We start from the raw sequence: 8,585 nt of genomic DNA, 5'->3' as shown, positions 1-8,585 counted from the left end.
AAACTCTGTAGTTGCAAGACAAAATTTAATATTTTAAGCACGCATAGTTTTTCTTGTGTAGTTCTGAATTTCACAAATATAACATTATTTTTTACTTGAAGAACATTTCAAAATACAAGTTTTCAACTTTTTTTTATTGTGAAAACTAAAAAACGTTCATATTTTTGGGTTAAAAATTCAACTGTTTTGCAGAAAAAAATTATTTTTGACTTGAAAATTCAACAATTTGGTTGCCATTTTTTCTCTTTCTCGACTGAAATTTTTTTTAGTAGTAATTCAACGTTTTTCTTGAAAGTTCTTCTCTTTTCCTTGGATTCCGCGGTTTTTGATTAAAAATTGAAATATTTTTTGTGAAAAATTCAACTACTTGGTTTAAAGTTGAAATACTGTGCTAAACATTTTGTATATGTAAGATTATTCTCTTTGGTTAAAAATGTAATTACTTTGTTAAAAATTTGCCTTTTGGATGTTAATATTGTCAAATTCCTCAAAAAACAGTAGATGTAGACATCGAGAAGATTCTAGCTTATAGTGGTTCGTGTTTGTGCTAAATATTCTAGAAAAGTGGTTCATGTCTGTGCTAAGTTTCAAGAATATTCTTCATGAGGTCATCATATTAAATAAGAATAAAAGTAACAATTTAATTGTACTGTTAAATGTTTTCATGACATTTTTTACAATATACTCTGCCGACAACAATTATGGGACTGTCTGATTTTTGTTAGTTGCAAAGAATCATTTAATTCTGAAAATAAGACAAATGACTGTTTTGCTCAAAGCACGATGAGATATAAAAGAAATATTGCATAGGTAAATTTCCATGCAATGCGTTGAACTGTTAAGCAAAAAAAGACTAATTTTTTAAAAGACAGTTGAATTTTTGACAAAAAATTAATTTTCAATCAAGAGAGATGAATTTTCAAAAAAGAATGATGAATTTTCTACCATACAAAAAGAATTTTTAATCAAAAAGGACGAATTTTCAAAAAACAGTTGAATTTTCGACCAAAAAAGATGGCTTGATGAAATAGTTAAATATTCAACAACAAAATAATAATAAATAAATAAACTGTCTAGATTCGGTCTAGCCAGCCGAGTCACGAAATTTTTCCACACGGGATATGTATCAATTTTCAACCAAGGGAATTAAGTTTGTTTCAAAAGGCGAATTTTTAACATAAAAAATGAATTTTCAACAAAAAAATATAATGTTCAATTAAAAATAAAAAATGAATCAGTTAAATTTTTGATAAAAAAAGTTATTTTCAACACACACAAAAACGAATTATCAACCAGTTGAATCAATGAAAAAATACAACTTTTTACAAAATAGTTGAATCCTCAATCAAATAGATGAATTTTCAACCAAATAGGTGAATTTTCAACAAAATATTCAAGTTTTCAAGCTAAAAAGTCGAATGTTTTAGAAAACATGTAATTTTCAATCAAGAAAGACACATTTTTAACTAAAAATATCAATTTTTAACTAAAAGTGGAATCATTGAATTTTCAATTTAAAATGCTGAAAAACAAAAAGGAAGCGAGTTTTCAGCAGTTGAATTTAATAAAAAAAGACGAAGTTTTAACAAAATAGTTGAATTGTCAACCTACAAAGGTAAATTTTGTAATCAAGAAGATTAATTTTCGGCCAAATAGTTGAATATTAAGCTTATAAAGGAAATATTTTCAACCGAAAATAGGAAAAAAACGGAACAGCTGCATTTTGAGATGAAAAATTAAATTTTAATAGAAAAAAAAAACGGATTTCTGACAAAAGAGTTCAAGTTTTAACCAAATAGTTAAATTTTTTACCAAAGTAGTTGAGTTCTTAAAGAAAAAATATTAATTTTCGAACAAATACTTTAATTTTCTACCAAATTTCTAATTTGCAAGCTAAAAAGTCGAATTTTCTACAAAACCGTTGAATTTAAAAAAATCACTTTCGAACCAAACAATTGCATTTCTAACCAAAAAGTATAGATTTTTAACTAAGAAGATTAATTATACACTAAAGAAAACGAAATTTTAACAAATAGTTAAATTTTCCACCAAAGTGATGAATTTTCTTGAAAAATTATGAATTTTCAAAAAAATACATTTTCAAGAAAATGCTCAAAATTTTACCAAAAAGTTGATCTTTTAATCAAGAAGATTAATTTTCTACAAAAAAGATGAATTATCAACAAAATACATGAATTTTGCAACAAAGCGTTGAATTTTCAACTAAAAAAGACAAATTTTTGACAAAAAATGGAATACATCTGTTTTAAGTTAAAAGAGTAATTTTCAACCAAAAATTAAAATAATTTTTAATAAAATAGAAACCAACAAATAGTTTAGTTTGAAATAAAATACCAGTTGAGTCCGAAATGGATGAAGTTTCAACCAAAAAAGACGAATTTTCAACAAGATAAATGAAACTTCAACCAGAAAATACCAAATATCAACCAAAACTGGAGTCGTTAAAATATCATTGAACAAAATGAATTCCGAACTAAAAAAACATTTTACCAAATAGTTAAATTCTCAACTGAAACGATGAATTTTCAACAAAAAAGATTGTCATCAAAATATATGAGTTTAATTTTCAACTAAAAAAGAAAAATTTTCAATATAAAATAGAATAGTTAAATTTTTAGTTAAAAACATTAATTTGAAATAAAAAATAAAACGAATTCCCAACAAAATAGTTCATTTTCCAATCAGAGAGATGAATCATCAATAAAAAAAAATTATTTCAACAAAGTCGTTCCAGCAAGTGGTTGAATTTTTCATTAAAAAAAATATGACTTAAATGAAATAGTAGCCTGTTTCAGAAAATGATAAAACTTTCTATTACATAGTGAAAATTTTAATAATAAATGCAATAAGGATAATATATATCTTGTAATAGTTTCAAATTTTTTTGAAGAAAATGTAGATTTTCTAACATTTTTAACTTATTTTTTCAAGCTTTAGAAGAATTTTAAAAAGTTGTAAGATTTTAAAAATTCTCAATGCTCATGGGAAATTTTGAAAATTTTTAAAAACTAGGTAAAGACGACTTTTTCAATTCTGAAGAATTAAAAAAAATAGGTAAAGACGACTTTTTCAATTTTGAAGAATTAAAAAAATATAGGTAAAAATAGAAATAATGTAAAAGATTTAAAGAAAGTTTTGAAGCTTTGAAAATACTTTACAAAATTTCATAAATATAGATTTTTGAATATTAAAAAAAATAAGCTTTTTGAAAATTTTGAAAAATTTTAAGAAAGTAAAACAAATTCTTAAGTTTTCTGTGAAAATTCAAAATGATTTTTATTTAAGACAATCAATTTTAATAGAATATTGAAAAAGATTCCAAATTTTTCATAAAAGAAATTGGCATGTCTTAATGCAATTTTTTTAATTTACAGATTTTTTTTAATTGTAGGAACAGTTCGAATAATTTAAAATATTTCCAAATTTTGAAAAAATTCGAAAATAATTTATATCTTCAAATAGATGAAAAAAAATTGTTTAAAGAAAATGTAGCTTTTTAAATATTTAGAAATAATAAAGTTTAAAGTTTTAGAAGAATTTTAAAACGCTTCAAGAAAATAAAAAAAAAAATCTTAAATTTGTGGGGAATATTAAAAATAAGCTTTTTCTAAATTAATATTTAAAGAATATTTGAAAAGATTTTGAAACTTTTCAAAAGATTTGCAAGATTTCAAAAAGATTCTGGGAGATTTTAAAGTAATTTTTTTTGTTCAATTTTTCTCAATTAAAAAAAATGTGGGCAAAAGTCGAATAATTTTAAAAGATATTTAAAAGGTTTAAAAAATATTGCAAAGGCTAAACAAATTGTTTAAAATTTGGATTTTTGAATATTTCGAAAAAAATATCAAGGTTTTTAAAATTTTTTAAAGGTTTCAAAAAATGAAAATTTCTTAAGATTTGTGAGAACGTTTTTAATCATTTTTAATTTCATAAAAAATTATGTAAGATAGCATTAATTTATAGAATATTTCAAAAGATTTTCAAAATTGCCGCAAAAGAATATGAAAATTTGTAGAATTGTTCAAAAATTCTAGGAAAAATTCGAATTACTTTAAAACCTATTTTAATTATTTAAAAGGATTAAAAAATAATTTATATCTTGAAAAAGTTTTGAAATTTTTGAAAGAAAATGCAGATTTTTGTAAATTCGAACTTAAAGTTTAAAAATATTTAAAAAGATGTCAAAAGATTTTAAAAGACACCACAATGAATGTAGGAGATTTTAAGGCAATTTAAAAAAATTTTAAATCAATATAAAAATATATTTAATAGGTATACTAATTTTGAACAGATCCAGACATTTTAAAACAAAGTGTAGATTTTTGAATATTTCGAGAAAAAATTGAGAAGCTTTTTGAGAATTTTGAAAGGTTTCAAAACAATAAAATAATGTCTTTATGTTTCTGGACAAATTGGTAATGATTTTTTGTTTTAACAGATTAATTTTAATAGGACATTTAAAAAGATTTCGAAAATTATTATAAAAGAATCTGGAAGTTTTAAGGCAATTTTTTTATTTTGTAGAATTTTGAAAAAATTGTACGGTAAATTCTAATTATTTAAAAATATATTTAAAAGCTTTGCGAACATTAAAAAATATATATATTTATATATTTTAAGAAAAAATAGTTTTTACAAATTAGAAATAAATTACAGATTTTTGAAGAATTCGAGTTTAAAGTTTAAAGCTTTAGAAGAATTTTGAAAGATTTCAAGATAATGAAAAAAATTTCTTAAAATTCCGGGGAAAATTAAAAATGAGCTTTTTCTGTATTATTTTTAAGAGAATATTTAAAAAGATTTCCAAGATATCAAAAAAAATCTGGGAGATTTTAAGGATTTTCTTTCAATTTTGCAAAATAACAAAACAAAACTGGGTAAAAGTCGAATAATTTTAAAAGATATTTAGAAGGTTTAAAGTTTTTGTAAAAAGATTAAAACATTTTGAAAAAATTAGATTTCTGAATATTTCGAAAAAATTACAAGTTTTTTAAAAATTTTGAAAGGCTTAAAGAAAATAAACATAATTTCTTAAGATTTCTGAGAAAATTTTAAATGAGTTTTTACCCTAAAAAAATAATTATAAAGTAATATTAGTTTCATAGAATATTTACAAAAATTTCCAAAATTGTCGTAAAACATCTGAAACTTTGAAGAATTTTTCAAAAATTGTAGGAAAAATTTTAATTGCTTTAAAATATATTTAGAAGTTTTGAAAGGATTCAAAAATAATTTAAGATATCTTGAAACAGTTTAAAATTTTTTTAAAGAAAATGCAGATTTTTTAACATTCGAATTTAAAGTTTGAGAATATTTTAAAAATTTTAAAAGATTTCAAAATGAATGTAGGAGATTTTAAGGAAATTTTTTGAATTTTTAAGAATTAAGAAAAAACTGGTTCGTGATAGTCGAATCAATTTAAAAAGGTATTTAATAGAATAATAGGTATACAAATATTTTTAATGATTTTTTATTTCAACATATTAATTTTAATATAATATTAAAAAGATTTCCAAAATTATTACAAAATAACCTGGAAGCTTTTAAAGAAATTTTTTTATTTTGTAGAATTTTTTAAAAATTGTAGGAATATACTTCTAATTATTTTAAAATATATTTAGAAGTTTTGCAAAGATCCAAAGATATATATAAAAATAGTTTTTACCAATTTAGATAAATTGCAGATTTTTGAAGAATTTGAGTTAAAAGTTTGAAGCTTTAGAAGAATTTTGAAAGGTTGCAAGATATTGAAGAAAATTTCTTAAAATCCCTGGGAAAATGAAAAATGAGCTTTTTCTGTATTATTTTAAAGAGAATATTTAAAAAGAATTTAAAACATTTCAAAAGATTTGCAAGGTTTAAAAAAAATCTGGGAGGTTTTAAGATTTTTGTTTGAATTTTGCGAAATAACAATAAACAAAAAAGTGGTAAAAGTCGAATAATTTTAGAAGATATTCAGAAAGTTTAACAATTTTGATAAAACTCAAAACGCTTGAAAATTTTTGTAGATTTTTGAATATTTCGGAAAGAATTAGAAGCTTTTTAAAAAATTTGAAATGCTTCAAAAAAATAAACAAAATTGCTTATTATTTTTTATATAACATTTTTAATGATTTTTTATGTACTTAATAAAAATTATTATAAAGTAACATTAATTTCATAGAATATTGAACAAAATTTCCAAAATTGTCATAGAAAATCTGAAATTTTGAAGAATTTTTCAAAAATTGTAGGAAAAATTCTAATTGTTTTAAAATATATTTAGAAGTTTTGAAAAGATTCAAAAATAATTTATATCTTGAAATAGTTTTGAAAATTTTTTCACAAAATGTAAAATTTTGTAAATTCGAACTTTACGTTTGAAGCTTTAAAAGTTTCTTTTTTAATTAATTAAAAATATAATATATTTATAAATACAATAATATTTAAATATATGTCAACAGATTTTTTAGATGTTCAAAATTTCAAAAATAATGTTTTTAAACGAATTTTAACTGCTTAATTTTAATATAACATTTTAAAATATTTCTAAACTTATCATAAAAGAATCTGGAGGCTTTCAAGGGAGTTTTTTTTATTTTGTAGAAATTTTCACAAATTTTAGGGGTACTTTTAATTATTTTAAAATATATTTAAAAGTTTTGTAAAGATTCAAATATACATATGTAAAAAGAAAATTATATTTTTTACAAATTTGAAAAAAATTGCAGATTTTTGAAACATTTTAAAAGGTTTTAAGATATTGAAAAAAATTTCTTAAAATTCCTGGGAAAATGAGCTTTTCTGCATTAATTTTAACAAAATATTTAAAAAGATTTCAACGATCTCAGAAATAATCTCGGAGATTTTAAGGATTTTTTCATTTTTTAAAAATAACAACAAAAATTGGTAAAACTCAAATAATTTTAAGATATTTAGAAGGTTTAAAAATGTTAAAAAGGTTAAAAAAATTTGATACAAAATGTAGGTCTTTGACTATTTCGAAAAAAAATTATAAGCTTTTTAAAAATGTGGAAAGGTTTCAAGAAAATAAACTAAATTTCTTTAGATTTTTTGGAAAGTTGGTATTAATTTTTTATTTTAAGAGATTCATTTTAATATGATATTTAAAAATATTTCTAAAATTATCATAGAAGAATCTGGAGGCTTTCAAGGGAGTTTTTTTTTATTTTGTAGGATTTTTCACAAATTGTAGGGGAACATCTGATTATTTTAAAATATATTTAGAAGTTATGCAAAGATTCAAATATATATATTAAACAAAATATATTTTTGCAAATTTGAAAGAAATCGCAGATTTTGGAAGAATTCGAGTTTAAAGTTTGAAGCCTGAAGAGAATTTTAAAAGGTTTTAAGTTAATGAAAATAACTTCTTAAAATTCCTTGGGAAATGAAAAATGAGCTTTTTCTACATTAATTTTAACAGAATCTTTCAAAAGATTTTAAAAGATTTTAAAAATAATCTGCGAGAATTTAATGATTTTTTTTAATTTTAAAAAATATCAACAAAAATTGGTAAAATTCGACTAATATTGAGATATTTAGAAGGTTTAAAAATTGTAAAAAGATTTTAAAAAGTTGAAACAAAATGTAGATCTTTGAATATTTCGCAAAAAATTAGGAGCTTTTTAAAAATTGTAAAAGGTTTCAAGAAAATAATATAAATTTCTTCATATTTCTGAGAAAATTGGTAATGATTTTTTAATTTTAGAGATTCATTTTAATAGAATATCTAAAAAAAATTCTAAAATTATCATAAAAGAATCAGGAAGCTTTTAAGACAATTTTTTTTCAAAGATGTAGCATTTTGCAAAAAATTGTAGGGAAACTTCTAATTATTTAAAAATATATTTAAAAAGCTTTTCGAAAATTAAAATATAATTTTTTTCAAATAGAATAAATATTATTAAAAATAATAATAAATTGTTAAAAGAATTCTTTTTTTAACTTGAATTAATTATTAACTCGTTTTAATTGAAAAAAGACAAAAAGTTCACAATTTAAGAATTAACCGCCACTTTCTACCATTATTTAAAGCGAATATTACGAAAAAGAAAAGAAAAAACAATTTTTGAAACAATTACTTTTATTAAAGTTAAAATTTCAAAATTCAGAAAAAACACGCATCTCTCTAGAATTATTCAGAGAATAACTATTATTAAAATAATAATAAATAGTTTAAACAATAATGTTTATTGACTTCAATTAATTATTACCTAACCAAGAAAAATTGGACAAAAAGTTAAAAATTTCAGAAAAAGCATCAACTTTCTAGTATTATTCAAAGAGGATAAATATTATTTAAAATAATAATAAATTGTGAAAAGAATGATACTTGTAAACTTGAGTTAATTGTTTTTTTAAATTAAATAATTATTATATAATTTTTACTATATATTTTATTATATTATATAATTATTACATAATTTTAATTCAATTAATTTTTGTTGTTATTTTTAAAAATTGAAAAAATCCTTAAAATCTGCCAGATTATTTCTGAGATCTTTGAAATCTTTTTAAATATTTTGTTAAAATTAATGCAGAGAAGCTCATTTTTCATTTTT

Source organism: Belonocnema kinseyi, chromosome 10 (genome assembly GCF_010883055.1).
Source record: "Belonocnema kinseyi isolate 2016_QV_RU_SX_M_011 chromosome 10, B_treatae_v1, whole genome shotgun sequence".
Lineage (NCBI taxonomy): Eukaryota > Metazoa > Arthropoda > Insecta > Hymenoptera > Cynipidae > Belonocnema > Belonocnema kinseyi.
The sequence above is the reverse complement of the archived record's forward strand: the minus strand, read 5'-3'. Positions refer to the sequence as shown.